General features: G+C 42.5%; 1 protein-coding gene across 3 annotated transcripts in view; it reads left to right on the forward strand.

The window, feature by feature from the left end:
* The first annotated feature begins 312 nt into the window (after positions 1–312).
* Positions 313–19,496, forward strand: part of TRMT9B (tRNA methyltransferase 9B (putative)) — a 72,347-nt gene continuing 53,163 nt past the window's right edge. For 2 of the 3 annotated variants that reach the window (XM_009212538.3, XM_009212540.3), the window contains exon 1: positions 313–729. The gene's annotated coding sequence lies outside the window, so the exon portion shown is untranslated. The remainder of the gene's footprint in view (positions 730–19,496) is intronic. The other variant, XM_021942020.2, reaches the window with a different exon arrangement.

The raw sequence follows: 19,496 nt of genomic DNA on the forward strand, positions 1-19,496 counted from the left end.
CCTGCCCGGAGGCGCCGCAGGCCTGGGTTCCCGGACAGCTGAACCAGAGCGCCGCCTCCCGAAAGGTGAAGGCAGCCCGGGGAGGCGGGGACGGCGACTGGGGCGGGGGCCGCTGGCGGTCTCCCCGCGGCTGTCGCGGGGCCAGCCCAAAGCCCCGGATCCCCGGGAGCTGCGCTTCCCGCGCGGGGCGCCGGAGTAGGGCGGGCCAAGCTGGCCTGCGGCTGCGGCGGGAGGAGGGGCTAGCAAAGCACCCCCGAGCTGGCCCAGGCGCGGGAGGCCGGGGCTCGCTGCAACTTCTCTTTGGAAGCCCCTACACTAGCCCGGGCCCGCGCGCGCGCTCCCCCACGGCCACGCGCGCACCCTGCCGCCCGCTCCTCCGCGCGCCCTCCGTCTATTTTTTCCCTCTTCCTTTCATCCTCACACTCTAAAATAGGTCAAGGGGTGGAAGTTACACCTGGTGCAGCCCTCGGCTCTGATGCAAAAGCAGCTTTTGCCCCTGGCTGCGGGACAGCAATGTGACTACTCGCATCGGGAGAGCTGCTGTCCGTCCCCACACCGTGCAGAAAGCGCCGGCGACTCGGGCGCTGACAATGGTCTGCAGAGGGGAGCGGAGAGAAGCCTCTGTTCCACCCTAGATCCGCCGCCTCGGCGCCCGCCCGCGGGGAGGAGGGGGCGCGACAAGTCATCTAGCGCGTGCTCCGGAGCCCGCGCCCGGGTCCGGCCGCCTGGGTGAGTTCCTGGTCCTCCCCTGCCTTTCGGTAGCCCAGGGTGGCCTGTTTACCTTGCAAACTTAGATACGATCAAAAGAGGCGAGACTGCCATGCCGTAAGGGATTGCGGGATGTGCTTTGGGTGTGAGATCAGATAAATCAGAATTCAGAGATAAAGAACATGTCTAGTGCCTTAAAGGTTAAAATGGATTCGTATTTTTTCATGGAGTGCACGTGTATCTTTCCCTGGGGAACTGATTTTTAATTAGTAAGAGGCAAAGAACTAAGATAACTTGAAGCCAGAAAGTTTTCAAAACTCACGATGAAAATACAGTTTAAGAAGGAATGCCAAAATAGGAAGGTAAGGATTTGTATGATATTATTTGCTATGTGTAGGATTTGTTTGTTTGTTTGTTTGTTTGACGGAGTCTCTCTCTGTCACCCAGGCTGTAGTGCAATGGCACGATCTCGGCTCACTGCAATCTCCGCCTCCCGGGTTCAAGCAATTCCCCTGCCTCAGCCTCCTAAGTAGCTGGGATTACAGGCACCCGCCACCACGCCTGGCTAATTTTTGTGTTTTTAATAGAGACGGGGTTTCAACATGTTGGTCAGGCTGGTCTCGAACTCCTTACCTCGTGATCCGCTCACATCGGCCTCCCAAAGTGCTGGGATGGGGCCCGGCTGGGTCTTTTTATATTACCTGGGTTCATTGTGATAAATGATGTGAGCCCACAGTGCTCTATGTAGAAAGAAGATAAGGCTGTAAACGTCTACTTGCAGAGCTTTATGTTAGGTGGTGGGCATGAATTTAAATGTACATTGAAAATTTAGTGTGTAGAAAGAGCTAAAATATATCTACACTGTTTTAGGTTAAGATTTTGGTAATATTACAGCTAACCATTGGCATTTAACCCTGTTTCAGCAACTAAAAGTGCTATTATTCATGTGACATCAGCAAATGGAAGCCTTTATCTTTCTATTTTTTATTATTTATTTGTTTGTTTCTTTGTTTGTGTTTGAGATGGAGCCTCACTCTGTCGCCCAGGCTGGGGTGCAGTGGTGCGATCTTGGCTCACTACAACCTCTGTCTCCTGAGTTCAAGCGATTCTCCCGCCTCAGCCTCCCCAGTAGCTGGGATTACAGGTGCAAACCACCATGCCCAGCTAATTTTTTTTTTTTTTTTTGTATTTTTAGCAGAGAGGGGGTTTCACCTTGTGGGCCAGGCTGGTCTCAAACTCCTGACCTCAAATGATCCACCCACCTCGGAAGCCTTTATCTTTTAGCTAATGAATGGTTAACTTGTTTGAAGTTTGGGGAAGGGAGAGTTGGAGCTTTCTTTGTCCTTGATGACTGGCTGAGAATACAGGGTAAAGAACTGTCCAGTATTATGAGTGGTGCCTTAGAGTTGCTCATAGCAAGATCACTTAGGAGAATGGAAGTGGCTGTCAGATGGTCATTGGTTATCTATAACTTATTTGAAGGAGACCTTGAGAAGTTGGGACATATCTTGTCACTGAGGAAATTATGCCAAAGAACTGCTGCTTTATTAACGCATTTGATCAGATTTGAGACGGGAGCTTTGTATACACTCTTTTTCTAACTCCAAAGAAATTTTTTTTCTAGAAAGATTCAATTGCCGTAATCATGTCCTTTGGAAATGTGCCGTTTTGCGTGTATATCTTAATATGGAAAAAGTTCCAAGGTAGTTCAAAGATTTTAATAAAATTTTACTTACCAGAAGGATGTGAAATTGGGAATACCCTGTGTGGATAGTTAACTCTGCCTTAAATTGGAAGGTCAATGGGAGCAGGGATCTTCCCAGTATATCTTAAATCTCTGTGTATGTGTATCTTTGACAGCCATATCTTACTGGAGATTGCAAGGGTTGTAAAGAAGAGACCAGACCTTATAGTATTTCTGATAGGTGGATATGTGGATGCTTAAATGCATTTCACTTGTAAAGAATTTATATGCTCCTTTAGAGAACTAGTCTCCACAATTTGAAACAGATTTATGAAGAAGACTCTATCATTGCTTTAAAGAAGACACAAGCAAGACATACTTGGCACTATACAGGCTCATGATGTTGAGAGCAAAATGCAATTAAATGCCTGTGTTTACTACATGTCAAAGTTCTCATTTGTATTTTTAAGCAGGAATTGAGTGAAAGCTCTCACTGCAATTAAGCCCCTGGTATAATGCATTATTGAAATTAGGCTGTCAGCACTTGTCTGTGCAATCTTATGTTTTCACTTGTAGATAAATTAGGAATTCTTCTGAAAAGAATGGCATGAAAGCATTAAGATAACTGGAGAATTCATTTAAGGACAGACTGAAGAGTGATGCCAAATGGCCAGTTAAATGTCCTTCAGCTTTTGTGATTCACTTCTCTTGATGCCATAGAGAAAGTACATTGCATAGACCTCCTAGCGGAGACATCTTCAAAAGGAGTTAACATCATTGAATTTGGATACTCACTTCTCATCCAGAGAAACTTCTAACCACTCAAAGAAAGCATTTTAAGAGTTTGAACTAGATCACCTGGATTGAAGCCCAGCTCCGAGCCATTTCCTTGTCTGTGAAATGGAGATAATGACACCTCCCCAGGTGGCTATGGAGCAAATGACTAGGTGTAAAATGCTGAGTACACAGTTGGCACATTGTGAGCAGTCATAAAGAGGGGTTTATAACAAGAAGTAGGAATATGTTGACTAAATATCATCTCCTGGAGGCTGCAGAGAGGTTGCTGCCTAATTGACTCTAGAACTGAATATATGGGTCACTGGTTCAGTCCCCCATCTGGGTATACTGAATATATTCCTAGTATACTCCTATAGCATAGAGTATAGAATATGTTGTACTCTTAGTAACCAGTGTCCTTTGGGAGCCAGAGGCTGTCACACTTGCATCTCCTCCACCCTAGACAGGCCTTTGACTCAGCTAGGTTAAAGAAGTAACCTGTGGTTGTTTTTAGAGATGACAATGAGGTGGTGGGGGGAGGTGGGCACTTGAGGGGTTTGGTGTATGGTCCTCTTCACACATATGCATGGTTTTCTTCTCTTTGCTTTTCCCTGTTCCCTTCTATCCTCCCTTCTTTTCTCTCTAGGGGTCCGGACGATTATTTCCCAGCCTTTGTTAATGTGTCTCGGCATCAACCCTAGGCCGTAAAGGGTTGTTAGTCCTGATTTGGGTAGTCCTGGAAGGTGCAGCCTGTGAGCTTTTTGTTCTTAAAGGTGTAACTGCGAATGTCAAATGGGCACAACCTTTGCCACTTCCATGGTTCTTCTGGGGTGTGATGTCCCATCTTGCTATATTGAATGTGCTCATTTCTACCTTCTCTTTCTTCTCCATCAAGTTGCAGATAATGGAAACTATCCTAACTATTTCAAGCATGCAGGGGTTGAATATGAGAATTAGGTGCTCACAAGAAGGTTGGAATGAAGGTTGCAACTGAAAGTAGAGGAGGGGACCTGGCCTGAGCCTCATGTCTTGGCTCCCAGGCAGCAAGCTTGATTGGCCCCCAGGGTTGCTGCTGTCATTGCCACAGCCTGGGGGATGGGAATCAGAACCACCACTAGAACTGCTAACATCAAGGGTGCACCTTTCGGGCTAAGTTCCATTGATCAGAGAGGCTGCTGCAAAATGCCTCTCCACCCTAGGAAGCTAGTGACTGAACAAAAACAAGGAAGCAAATGTTTTCCTTAGATGCTCTCCACCTTCCTTCTTACCCTGCTCATCTCCCTGGAAGAACACTGTGCCCAGAACCCTAGCTGCAAGGGACTCTGGGAAATGCAGCTTATAGGTTTCTAGCCTCAAAGATAGAGGGATGCCCACCTGAAGGAGATAGGAGTGAATGTTGTGTGACAATCCATCATGCCTAACACATATCTAAAATATATTTCATCCAAGATTTGGCTAGAATATTTATTTTTAAAGCTGGTAGAGATTGACTTTGGAAAGGTAAGAGGATATGTTGTAAAAAATTTTTAAAGGAGTTAGTTGCTAACCAGTTACCTTTTCAAACAGATGGATGTTATCCTTTTGCAACTGAAATTGCTGGAAAAAGCATCAAGCAAATGAGTAACTAAAAATTACCAAGCGCCTGTCTCTGCATGTGGTACTAATTGAATGGAAATAATGTTCCTTAGGTTTGGTTTCATAATCAAGGTAAAATATTAGGAAAATGATTTTTTAAAAATTATTTTTCCTTCTCAAAGCCACAGATAGTCTACTCATTTAATGAACCATAATACAAAGGAAGACAATAATGTCCTAAGAGAGAAATAATAGCACCTGGCTTGCTAGTTCTTTCGTCAGATGAATTATCTGTGTTTTTCCCAAATCCTTCTCTCCCCTGTAACTTTCAGCATGCTCATTTTAAGGATTACAGGAATAGACGTGACTTGTTTATTGGAGAATAACATAAGAGTATGCTTGAGTTCACTTTAATTACTTATTTCATACCCTGGTGCTTGTCAGATTCCTTTTTTTCCAAAGTATTGAAGTAGATATGATTGGATCTCTTCTATTTTTAAGCAATAAATTACCAGTTCATTTGCACTCACAAATTACATTAGCACATCAAGGGATGGTCTTGATTATTGAACAAAATTGTGTTATATTTACCTCTGATATTTGGAGTTGGAAAATGAGAGAAGATATTCATCCAGGGGGTGGATAACAATAAGGTTATGATAGTATGGTACTTTTATTATAAGTGCAGAACAGTAGGTTACTCGAAGAGAAAGTGGTGTGTTCTCTCATGGTGAGGTGGAAGATGGAAATAATTGAAACATGAACATATTTCTGACTTCAGGGAATATTTGTTGATATTTTTAACAACAACAAAGAGGTAGCCAAGAGAGACAAGAAATAGCAACTGTCTGGAACCATGTCTTTCTCTTCTCTGTTCCCTTTAACCCAGAGCTAGTGAAGTAGGAGAGCTTGACAAATGTTAGAGGGTTTTAGTGTTTAGAGAAATAATGTGTCTATAAGAAATGAGGACTACTTTTGGTGCTCTAATCAGTGTTCAGAAAGTAATCAGAAACCTTTAAAATTTTATCAGAGCCTATAACTTTCCATGGGTCATCAAATTTATGATTAGAGTAATCCAAGAAAACACAGGTACGTTCTGAATGTTAAGGCATTTGCATACAAAGATGGCAATTCAATGATTTATACAATTATGAAATAGATCTAGGGTGATCAGATGACTTATTGTTCAAGCCAGGACACTTTTGAGAGTGAAGAGGGAATGATTAGTGATTGCCCTGAATACAGAAGCATAAATAGAGACTGCCTCAGCAAACCTTGGGGTGACCAGGACTTAACAGTCACCCAAGATTAAGGTGCTAGTATTATAGTTTGATTGCATTAACTGCAATACTGATTTTTAAAAGTTGTAATAAAATATACATAGAATGAAATATACTATTTTAACTGTTTTTTGAGTATACAGTTCAGTGACCTTTATTTTTACATTGTTGTGCAACCATCGCCACCATCCATCTCCAGAATGTTTTTATCTTCTTAAAGTGAAACTCCATACCCATTCACCCATAATTCCCCATCCCTCCTCCCCACAGTACCTGGCAATCACTCTGTCTATATACGTTTGATTATTCTAGGAACCTATATGACATGGCTTGGCTGGGCACCCACCCAAATCTCATCTTGAATTGTAGCTCCCACAGTTCTCAACATGTCATGGGAGGGTCCTGGTGGGAGGTAACTGAATCATGGGGGCGGGTGTTTTCCCTGCTGTTGTGATAGTAAGTAAGTCTCACGAGATCTGATGGTTTTATAAGGGGGAGTTTCCCTGCACCAACTTGCAGCTCTCTTGCCTGCCGCCAATATAAGACATGACTTTTACTTTCCGCCATGATAGTGAGGCCTCCCCAGCCACGTGGAACCGTGAGTCCATTAAACCTCTTTTTCTTTATAAATCACCCAGTCTCGGGTATGTCTTTATCAGCAGCGTGAAAACAGACTAATATACTATATAAGTGGAATCATATAGTATTTGTCCTTTTGTGATTAATTTATTCCACGTAGGACAATATTTTCAATGTTCATCCATGTTATAGTGTATATCAGAATCTCCTTCCTTTGTAAGGCTGAGTAATATCCCATTGTCGGTTTATGCCACATTATGCTTATCCATTCAGCTGCAGTTCGGATACATGGCTTGCTTCCACCTTTTGCCTATTGTACATAATGCTGCTGTGAACATGAGTGTGCAGATATCTCCTAGAGTCCCTGCTTTCAGTTCTTTTAGGTATATACCCAAGTATTGGTTTTTAAATGAAGAAATTAAAAATGGAAGGAAAAGAAAGCATTCTTTTCCTCTGTAAGATATTTCTGATTCTGTTCCTCCAGCATAGTACTGCATCACATTGGTGCCCAGCTATGCCTCTGTAGGATTCATCAGAAAAATCAGGTAATTCAAAGAAACTACCGCTGAAAAAAGCACCCAAGATCTTAAATTTCATCTCCATACAAGAAAGGAAGCTAGTTTTTCTGTAACAACTACCATGATGCATTAACCACAGGTGTATGTCTCTAAATGAACAGGGCTGGCATCTACAATGTCAGAATCTGAACAAAGTGAATGATGACCTTCAGTAGCACAAAGAACCAGCATGAGATTGAACAAAAGAATTCTCCATGTTACCTATACACCATGGAATACTATGCAGCCATAAAAAGGATGAGTTCCTATCCTTTGCAGGGACATGGATGAAGCTGGAAACTATCATTCTCAGCAAACTGTCACAAGGACAGAAAACCCAACACCACATGTTCTCACTCATAGGTGGGAATTGAACAATGAGAACACTTGGACATAGGGTGGGGAACATCACACACTAGGGCTTGTCAGGGGTGGGAGGCTGGGGGAGGGATAGCATTAGGAGAAATATCTAATGTAAATGATGAGTTGATGGGTGCAGCAAACCAACATGGCACATGTATACCTGCGTAACAAACCTGCACGTTGGGCACATGTACCCTAGAACTTAAAGTATAATAATAATAATAAGAAGAAGAATTCTCCATGTGACCAAGACCATCTTTGTAACACAGGGGACCATGAACTTCCCGAGTGAAAGGGTACAGACTAACAACTACAGGTTGAGCATCCCTAACCTGAAAATCCAAAATCTGAAATGCTCCAATATCCAAAAATTTTTGAGCACTAACATGATATGCCACAAGTGGAAAAATCCCACACCTGACTTTACTTGACAGATTGCTGTCAAAACGCAGTCCAAACTTTGTTTCATGCATACAATTATTTTAAAACATTATATAAAATTACCTTCAGCTATGTGTATATAAATCACAAATGAATTTTGCTGGTTTATGTCTATGCAAATATGCTACAATTGGAAACATTTCTGATCCCAAGGATTTTGTCCTCTCCTCTCCTCTCCTGCCCCTTTTTCTCTTTTCATTTGTTTTTGTTGTTGTTGTTTGTTTGTTTGTTTGACAGAGTCTTGCTCTGTAGCCCAGGCTGGAGTGCAGTGGCATCATCGTGGCTTACTGGAACTCAACCTCCTGGGCTCAAATGATCCTCCTGCCTCAGCCTCCTAAGTAGCCGGGACCACAGGTTCATGCCACTACACCTAGCTAATTTTGTTTACTTTTTGTATGTACTGGGTCTCACAAAAAGCCTACTTTGCCCAGGCTGGTATTGAACTCCTAGGCTCAAGTGATCCTCCCACCTCAGCTTCCCCAAGTGCTGGGATTACAAATGTGAGCCACCGCGCCTGGCCTGGTCCCAAAGATTTCAGAAAAGGGATAGTTAATCTGTATCTGTTGATTTGGAAGCTGAGATGAAAGGAGACAGGCTACAACAGAATAGGGAGCTTCCAGGTACAGAGAAAAGTATTCTTCCTTTGGCTGTGGAACTAGATACCTGCATGCCAGTGTCAAGAACATTCGCGCAGCTGCTCTCAATTTAGACAATCCCTTTATGGAAGTGGAGACATCAAAATGCAACCCTTCATTGGAAGTTTTAAGTAACACAATATCCACTGGAGCTTTATAGTCCTGGAAAGTAATGTCCATGTGTCTGGGACAAATACGGAGTTGCTGCATTTACTATATGGGAATTGCTCCCCCTGTTTAATTCTCTGAGCCAGTTTTGACACTCTGAGGAGTCAACAGAGGAAATCTGCTCATTTAAAATGGCAGCCTTGAGGAAAACAGATACATTTCAGTCATTAGTAGTAACCAAGCTTAAGAAAATACATCTGCAGAAGTTACCTGACGATCAGAAATGGTAGCTGAGAGCCAAACAGGTATTAAGGAGCTTTCAGAAAAATGGAGCCCACGGAGTATCTTACGGCAGCCCAGAATGGACAGTGTTCCCAGGCCTGCTCTCCTTGGGCAGTACCTGTATCGGTGAAGACTGAAAAATGAACAGGCAAGTCCATACAGAAACCTGCACACAAATGTCTGTAACCACTTTGTTCCTAATTGCCAAAAACTGGAAGCAACCAAGATGTCCTTCAGTAGGTGAATGGATAAGCAAATTGTGATATATCCTTACAATGGAATATTATTTAGTGATTAAAAAGTAATGATTTTTCAAGCCACAAAAGGACATGGTGGAACCCTAAATACATATTACTAAGTAAAAGAAGCCAGTCTGAACAAGGCTAAATGCTGTGTGATTCTAGCTAATTGACATATGGAAAGGCAAAACTCTAGAGACTGTGAAAAGATCAGTGGTTGCCCTGGGTCTAGTGGGAGGGGAAGAGAAGAATAGGTTAAACACAAGGGATTTGTAGGGCAGTAACACTAGGCCAGGCGCGGTGGCTCACGCCTGTAATCCTAGTACTTTGGGAGGCTGAAGCGGGTGGATCATGAGGTCAAGAAATCGAGACCATCCTGGCCAACGTATTGAAACCATGTCTCTACTAAAAATACAAACATTAGCTGGGCGTGGTAATGTGTGCCTGTAGTCCCAGCTACTCGGGAGGCTGAGGGAGGAGAATCGCTTGAACCCAGGAAGCAGAGGTTGCAGTGAGCTGAGATTGTGCCACTGCACTCCAGCCTGGTGAAAGAGTGAGACTCTGTCTCAAAACAAACAAACAAACAAAAAACTATTCTGTGTGATACGGTAATGGTGGATATGTGACATTATGCATTTGGCAAAACCCAAAGAACTAATACAGAGTGAATCCTTATATAGCCTATGAATGTTAGTCAATAATAAATATCAATAGTGGTTCATCAGTTGTAACCCAAGTACCACACCAATGCAAGATTTTAATTAAAAAAAATTCATAATTTTTTTTTTTAAGTTAACAAATACATCACTTGATGCTAGCACAGGAGTTGTAGAAAACGTTAACTGCAGGGCTCCAAGTGATGACAGGTCAAATGGTAGGCTACATAGCTCCAAGTCAAGAGAATTAACAAAACAGAGCAGCTCTGTTGCCCTAATCCCAGAGGAAACATCTAATCAGCTACACTGCACCTTCAGTGCGGACATTTCAACCAAGCTTTCAACAGGCGAGGAGAATATATTCAATCAGACTTCTCAGCAGACCACTTCCTTGCCTTCCAGTTTCATATTAGTTAAAGACTTGGGTCAGAGACCACAGAATCCATTAACAGACACACCTGAAACCAGAGAGAATGCCAGCCCTGAAGCTGCAATGCCAACCATCCACAGGTTTCTCCAACCTTTACCATTAATGTTTCATCCTACAGACATGGACTGGATTCTCCATGCTAGCTTTCCTCTGCAAGAAGCTCTTGGGGCTATGCATTGAGTTGGCAGAAATGCAGACCTTGATATTCTTGCTTTGCTAGCAAACCATCATAACTATGGAAAAATGGGCTTGATCATATGTCATTCCCTTCAAAAAGCTATGTAGGCACACCCATACATATACATTATGTGTAGAAACCTACATGTAGAATGTTGAGTTAGATAATTTTAATGATTTTTTTCAGCCAAAATAGTTTATGATTTCTTGTCTGATAGTTTGTCTATTCTACTTGTTAAAATGTGGGCCTTTAAAATATGTTGGCAGTATGTGCATACAGAGGATTTTTTTCACCTTAAGATGATGTGTTCTGGCATAAAATTAATAGCTTTTTTTTTTTTTTTTTTTTTTTTCGGTAGAGTCCCTCTCTATTACCCAGACTGGAGTGCAGTGGTGTGATCTTGGCTCACTGCAACCTCTGCCCCCTGGGTTCAAGCGATCCTCCTACCTCAGCCCCCTAAGTAGCTAGGACCACAGGTGTGTGCCACTGCACCCAGCTAATTTTTATACTTTTTGTAGAGACGAGGCTCGCTGTGTTGTCCAGGCTGGTCTGGAACTCCTGAGCTCAAGGGATCTGCCCACCTTGGCCTCCCAAAGTACTGGGATTACAGGCATGAGCCACTGCACCTGGCCAGATGGATGGTTTTATGTGTAGCATACCACTTTAGAATGAGAGCGAATCTTTGAAAGGCAGAACCTACTATAAATCCTACCACTTGTGCAGCTAACAGCTGACTGACTTCATGCTGTGGCTGTGTGTTTCTGCTGTAGACGAGGTAGGCCTTGTCAACTCAATTGTCAAATTAAAAACTTGTAGCCACATGGTTTAGGGGTTTGGATTCTTCCCAGTCTGCTGAATATTATGATTTATCCATTAAAGCAGGAAATTCAAGAATAATTGAATAACTAAAAAATGGAGGAAAAATTATGTTATATTTTTACATAGAACTTTTTATTACAAGTAAATAGTAATCACTAAACCATGTATACTGGTGGCTGGGCGCAGTGGCTCACGCCTGTAATCCTAGCACTTTGGGAGGCTGAGGTGGGTGGATCATGAGGTCAGGAGTTTGAGAGCAGCCAGCCAATATAGTGAAACACCGTCTCTACTTTAAAAATTCAAAAATTAGCCTGGTGTGGTGGCATGTGTCTGTAGTCCCAGCTACTTGGGAGGCTGAGGCAGGAGAATCGCTTGAACCTGGGAGGTGGAGGTTGCAGTGAGCCGAGATTGTGCCAGTGCACTCCAGCCTGGGTGACAGAGTGACTTTGTCACAAAAATAAAACAAAACAAACAAACAAACAAAGCACATGTATACTGTCAGGACACAGTGGCTCATGCATGTAATCCTAGTGTTTTGTGAGACAGAGCCAGGCAGATCTCTTGAGTCCAGGAATTCAAGACCAGCTTGGGCAACATGGCAAAACCCCATCTCTACAAAAACAAAAATTAACCTGGGAGTGGTGGAGTGTGCCTGTAGTTCTAGCTACTCGGGAGGCTGAGCAGGGAGGATTGCTTGAGCCTGGGAGGTCAAGGCTGCAGTGAGCCATGATCGCACCACTGCACTCCAGCCTGGGCAACAGAAGAAGACCCTGTCTCAAACAAAACAAAAATGTATATAAGTTTTTTAAAATCTTGTGCAATGGCTGCCTTCGTTAAAGCTGTACCTGAGTAGCTCCTGTTTTCTGTTTATTTAAACTAGACTGCAGCGTGGCATGATAGATCTGTAGACATGTGGATTCAGCCCATGTGGATTCTAGTCCTTGCTCCTCAAGAAACCAATGATATTGTTTCCATACTGGTTGATTCCCGGATATTTATAAATGACACCAATCGCATCAGCTTTCGTTTTGTAATCCATTCACCTGTTTTTGACTTTGGTCTTTTCGTACATGAACTATGTAACTTCTCATTTTCTAACAATTTAGGATGCCCTAAAACAAAGATTTGATGATCAAGGTAGAATATTGGCTTTTCTAAGGAAACTCAAAAAGACTCATGTCATTATTGTGATATTACTTTTGTTCTTTTAAAGCTATTTTTCAAAAATATCGTATTTCATCTTTTTGAAAAACATTACATTTCAACATCATTGACATGGGGTACATCTTACAGTTGATGACACATCCTCATCTTTCTTGGCAATAACTAAAATAGTTGTGCATTTTACAAAATAGGTGGCTTCCTAGCTTCTGTGAAATGTTTTATAGCCATTTACCAGAACATTTCCATCCTGCCACAGGAACTTCAGGTCAAATGCTTTGTCTCACTTATTTTGTAATTTTAAATTTCGGGCCAGAGTTCTGTATTCCTGTTTAATTTGTTTTTTTAGTTTTAAGGTAGTTTATGATAGAACTCCTTGAGGTTAAAAAATAGTATTTATAGTTTTTAACTCTAAATAATAGACTGTGGTTTTTTGTTTGTTTTTGCTTATTTGTTTGTTTGTTTGTTTTTGAGACGGGGTCTCTGCCACCCAGGCTGGAGTGCAGTGGCACAATCACAGCTCACTGTAGCCTCAAACTCCTGGGCTCAAGCGATCTTTCTTCCTTATCTTCCTGAGTAACTGGGAGTATAAGCATGCACCACACGAGGCTAATGTTTTTTTTTAATATTTTTTTTAAATTTATTTTTATTTTTTGTAAAGATGAGGTCTCACTATGATGCCTAGGCTGGTCTTAAACTCCTGGCCTCAAATGACCCTCACACCTCGGCCTCCCAAAGTGCTGGGATTACAGGTGTGAGCCATATGCTTGGTTCAGAGATAAGACTGTTTTCTTATACACCGGCTTATCTCTGAAAAAACAAACACAGTCATAAAATGGAATATGAAAACCGAAAAAATCAAACTTTCCAAAACAGTCTGGTTTATTCTGGTCGCAGACTTCGTAACTCCTCCCACTAGGAGAAGTACAATTTGCTGCCACAGGAAAGCTTAAAATGCCAAACACATTCTTATGAAATACAGTGCAAGCTGCCTGCAAATGAGGCCATTCTTTCAACTGGCGTTATTTCCTACTTCAGTGCAGTTTTCATAATTGTGGCACTTACCCAGAACCAAAAGCCTCTGTGTGTGATGTAAGCATTCAAGCCATATGGCTGCATTGGTTTTTGTAGATACCAAGCAGGTGTGGACTCGGAGACTCTGGAGGGAACTACAGAATCCAAGCTATTGAGGAGCTCAATTTGAAAGAAACAGAGCTAGCACCACAGTGAACACAGAGCATAGAGATGGTGGCAGGGAGATCTGACTAAAAAGCCGAAGGCTGGCAATCAGAAGGCCAGCTACCCAAGGGTTTAGCAGGAAGACATGGTGTGGCCAGCTTTCCCCAGCATCCAGATCCCTGTCCAGAACCAAGGTGGCCTGTGAGCTGTCAGTACAGGATGTCACCAAACTCATTTATCCGAAGCTGACCCCTCTGATGACCTGAAAGTCTTTTTCTTCATATTTTTGATAGGATCCCAAAAGGCTTAGTTGTCTGAAATTTTTTTTTTTTTTTTTTTTTTTTTTTTTTTTTTTTAAGCCCAAGGTATACTACAAGCAGGAAATTAGAAAGTAGAGGAGCTTATGGAGACAGGCACAATGAGAGTGAGAAATGACAGCCGACCGCAAGATGGGGCAGGCTGGGGCACGGCGACTCACGCCTGTAATCCCAGCATGTTGGGAGACTGAGGCAGGCAGATTGCTTGAGCTCAGGAGTTCAAGACCAGCCTGGGCAACATGACAAAACTCCATCTCTACTGAAAATAGAAAAATCAGCCGTGTATGGTGGAGGGCACCTGTAGTCCTAGCTACTCGGGAGGCTGAGGCAGGAGAACCACTTGAACCCAGGAGGCAGAAGTTGTAGCGAGCCAAGGTAGTGCCACTGCACCCCAGCCTGGGTGACAGAGCAAGACTTTGTCTCAAAAAAGAAAAAGAAGAAGAAAAAAAGAAGCACTCCACGACTAGGCATGTCATGCATGCCTGTAATCCCAGCACTTTGGGAGACCAAGGCAGAAGGATCGCTTGAGCCCAGGAGTTCAAGACCAGCCTGGGCAACATAGTAAGACCCTCCATCTCTACAAAAAGTAAAACAAAACAAACAAAAAAAAACCCAGTAGCCTGGCATGGTGGCCCATTCCTGTGGTCCCAGCTACTCAGGAGGTTGAGGTAAGAGGTTCACTAGAGCCCAGGAATAGCAGGCTGCAGTGGGCTATGATTGTGCTACTGCACTCCAGCCTGGGTGGCAGAGTGAGACCCTGTCTCTGTGCTCAGGGTGGGGACGGGGGGAAGAAACACTCCAAACAAATATAGCCATGTGCCATTTAGTGTGGATGCAGACACTTTGTGAACTCTGGAAAGCATTGCTACTGTATAACACTTTGTCATCTTTATTGATAACCCCTATGTTATCAATAAAGATGTGTTATTTACAAGCTAGACATTGCTGTTCTGTAATACTTTGTCATCATTAGCTCATATGTTACCAATAAAAAATGTGTTATTTATAGACTATTGAGATAGACATAAAAGCATGTGTTGGAAAGATTTCTATGATAATACAGCTATTTCTATTGTCAAGCCATGTGGCACAGCATTTATTTAAATTGGTCTACATTTTTAGTTCAGTGTCCATTTATTTAGCCTGGGACTTATTTGATTAATACAGGAGATGGCACACATGAATACCATCCAAAGTATGAGAGTAAGAACTAGATGCTGTGGGAACTCTCAGAGAACCCTCATTTCTAACACATAGGGTTAGGGGAACCATCCTGTTCGAGATGGGGCCTGGGCCTCATAGGGTTTGTTGAGGAGCTGGGTACAGTGGGGAAGTCTGCAGGCCTTGTTTTCCTAGAGGAGCAAAAAAATAGATTTTACCACATTCTTACTACCTTGCTTTCATTTTACAGTGTTCCTTTCCATGTTTACATTATGAGATTATAATCCAACAGCATTTTAGGGCTAGGTAGTACTCTAGTACTCACCTTCCTTACAGACACCGATGGTGAATACTCCCAAGGTGTGGGAAGGATAGGTCATGACATTCTAGGTATTTTTTTAACAGTACACAAAATTTGAATTGAGAAGCAGAAATGTTTTACAAGTTTCATGTCCAAGCAAGATATATCTCTAGGATCCTGGGTAAGTCATCTCCTGAATTTGTTCTCTTTCTGAAATGATCATCCAAAGATATGCACAATGTCCAGAAATCTTTGATCACTTAAGTTAAATACCAGTGGTAAAAGTCATCAAAAGTTTTAGGAACAAATGTGTTTCATAGGACTAGACAGTGGCACAGCTGAGACTTGACCTTAGGACTATAAGTCTAGAAAAATCCTTTTCTGAACTACTACTCCACCCTATAGCTCCCCTACAAAGACTGAACCTCATCAGACCATAACGAAATGGCAACAGTGATGACAAGGATGATTTGTTTACCCTGGAGATTTTTCTTGGGTTGAAGTTGACATTAAAAAAGGATGACATTCTCCAGTTAACATTTGACCAACTCAGACCCTCTTCATTTAGATTGTTTTTTGCTTTTCCCCACCAATGAACTAATAATGAAATGCGTCCTTTCTAATTAAAGCAGCTCCTTAACAATGGCACAGCCTCCTGAGTTTTCAATTTTTCTTTTTAAGTGAGTAGTCACTTCCATAGTAGAATTACAATTACTCACCACTTAGAATGTCAGAAGAGTATTAAGTACATCTTTATGCATGAAAGTGGTCAGCATGAATGTGGTCAGCAGGACAAAGCTTAACAAGTGGATTTTGAAGCAATATTATTAGTTTAATTTTCCCATGTCATTGGACAGGCTGAAGGTCCATATTATACAGCTGCTAAAACAGACAACATTCTTCTAATTTATTTACTTATTTACTTTTTGAGACACGGTCTTGCTCTGTTGCCCAAACTGGAGTGCAGTGGCACGATCTTGGCTCACTGCAACCTCCGCCTACTGGGCTCAAACAATCCTCTCACCTCAGCCTCCTGAGCAGTTGGGACTACAGGCACACATCACCACACTCAGCTAATTCTTGCATTTTTAGTAGAGATGGGATTTCACCATGTTGCCCAGGCTGGTCTCAAACTCCTGGGCTCAAGCAATCCACCCCTCGATCTCCCTAAGTGCTGGGATTACAGACATGAGCCACCACCTGGCCAAAAGTGCTATTTTAAATGAAATGTTGTTCAAGTCACAGAAGACATACATCCCGAGAGACTATAAAGTTCTACAGGAGTATGTGACTTTCTGGGCATGTGACCTGTGTGATGGGGATGAGGGCAAGAAGAGTGAGGAAGTGGGCCGATCTTCCTCGTTTTTGTCTCTTTAATTTAGAAAACCTCAGCCTTGCTGTTTGGTAGGAATTGCTACAAAAGGAGACTTTTCCTTTCATAAACAGACATTATCCAGTGACAGACATTTTAGCAATTTCTGGTATATTTGTTGTAAAGAGCTAAATAGTTTTAAATAAATTACCAAAATCCCTTAATGCTTTCTAACTGGAGGTCTGCATTTTAATGGAATGCAATCAGGTTAATTGGAATCTTAAGACAGTGACATTTGGAGGCATGAGCTGTGAGCCGATGGCCACGTGGACTCCAGGTTCAGCTACCCACTCTGGGAGGAATCAGTCCTCAGGGTGGGAGGGGCAGCCTGAGCAGCTGGCAGCCCAGAAGGCCCCTCCCTGAGTCACAAGAGTGCACCCCTACCTCTCGCAGGAGGTGTGGTCCTGTTTGACAAGGTCAGTTACTAGAAGAATTGAAGTATGGTGGGTAGAGAGCCATGCTGTTCATTATCTACACAGGCCTGGCCTGACTTACCCCATGGAGAAGCAACACACTTGCAGGCCTTCAGCAGTGGTCACGTAAGCCTGCTATTACATATTTATATAAAACCAAAAAGTGGGCTGGGTGTGGTGGCTCACACTTGTAATCCCAGCACTTTGGGAGGCCAAGGCGGGCGGATCATCTGAGGTCAGGAGTTCGAGGCCAGTCTGATCAACATGGTGAAACCCCATCTCTACTAATAATACAAAATATTGGCCCGGTGTGGTAGCATGCACCTGTAATTCTGGCTACTCGGGAGGCTGAGGCAGGAGAGTCACTTGGAAGGTGGAGGTTGCAGTGAGCTGAGATTGTGCCACTGCACTCTAGCCTAGGCGAGAGAGAGAGTGAAATTGTGTCTTAAAAAAACAAAACAAACCAAAACAAAAAGCAACAACAAAAAGAACTGAAAGGCCTGCCCTCTCTTGATTACACAGGTTTCCATCCATCCTAGGCTCTGGGACAGTGCTAGCTACCTTTGGGCTCACAGAGGCGTGTAAATCTACCTTCCTATGTTTTTGTGTTGTGTATATATAAATACATACACACACACACACACACACACTCGCTCCTTTGCATCCAAAGGGGATTGGTTCCAGGGCCCACTCTACCCCCACACCCCTGTACTAAAATTCATGGATGCTCAACTCTGAGATATAAAAGGGCATAGTATTTGCATGTAACCTGTGTACATTCTCCCATTATTTTAAATCATCTCTAGATTACTTGCAATAACCTAATAGAATTTAAGTGCTAAGTAGTTGTAATAATGTATCATTTATTTGTATTATTTTTTATTTTTCCTAATACTTTTTCTTTTTTAAAAATTCTCTTCTTATTATTTCTTGTTTCTTTTTCTAGAGGCTGAGTCTCAGTCTATACCCCAGGCTGGAGTGTGGAGTGCACTGGCACAATCACGACTTACTGCAGCCTCGAGCGCCTGGGCTCCAGGTGTCCTCCCACCTAAGCCTCCCAAGTAACTAGGGCTACAGGCCTGCACCACCACACCCACCTAATGTTTTAATTTTTTTTTTTTTTTTTTTTGTAGAGAATGGTCTTGCTATGTGGCCCAGGCTGGTCTCAAACTCATGACCTCAAGCCATCCTCCCACCTCAGCTTCCCAAAATGCTGGAATTACAGGCATGATTCTGATTTTAAATGTTTTTGATACACAGTTGATCAAATTGGCCCATGTGGAACTCAGATACAGAGGGCCAACCATGCCTAACGAGGCAGAACTATTGCAGATCCTTGGTGACCTCACTGTTGCTCACCTCCCTTCCCTTTAGCCCTCTTCTTGTGATAACTCCAGTTCCACTTGGTTTTCTTCCAGGTATGTGCAAACTATTTTACTTCTGTGAACAAAAATATATGAAACAAAACAAAACAAATTGACTTTGTTAGCTTGTAGACATCTGTTATTATTAAACAGGCCAGTGTCTTCCTTTACTGTCCTTGTTTTGGTCCTGTTTTTTATGTAAGCCTATTTCTCCTCATTTATTCACTCTTATTTCCAAAGTAGTATTTACCCAACTTTTAGGTTGTCATGTATTCACTGTTCTCCATCCCAGCCTAACGGTGAAGAGAGCACATTATGGCAGGTGTCTTCCTCTTCTCATTGCTCCCTGCTTCCAGTCCATTTTCATGGCTTGGTGCAGGGCTTCTTGCTAAACGTGGACTCTGTGGTTCAGATTTAGAGCAGACGCCTTCTAGGCGGTCCTACAGATTTACATGCGTGAAAGAGATGAGCCGGCTGTGCTGACCTTTTTTGAGACTTGCAATGCATTCAAATGTGTGAGATGGTTAATGCTGCTGTCAATATTAATGCTATTCCATGGATTAAAAATGGTCTTAAAAATATCCAGCCAAGTTTAAAAAGTATTACTACAGAAAATCACAATGTTATTTGGAACTGGAAATAGAATTGGCACCAAGGCTTTTTACGACACTTTTGGCTTCCTGTCAGTCACTTCATGTCTTTCTAGCCTCTTAGTCTGTACAGGGTGATGCGTTTGGGAACTGTGATAAGAAGAAATTCAAGTCTGTATATTGACTGCTGATGCTCGAAAGTTCTGTTGTGATTTGGGGGATGTTAAAGCACATTTCTTTTTTTTCTTTTTTTTTTATTTTTATTATACTTTAAGTTCTAGGGTACATGTGCACAACATGCAGGTTTGTTACATATGTATACATGTG

The sequence above is a fragment of the Papio anubis genome, chromosome 8 (genome assembly GCF_008728515.1).
Source record: "Papio anubis isolate 15944 chromosome 8, Panubis1.0, whole genome shotgun sequence".
NCBI lineage: Eukaryota > Metazoa > Chordata > Mammalia > Primates > Cercopithecidae > Papio > Papio anubis.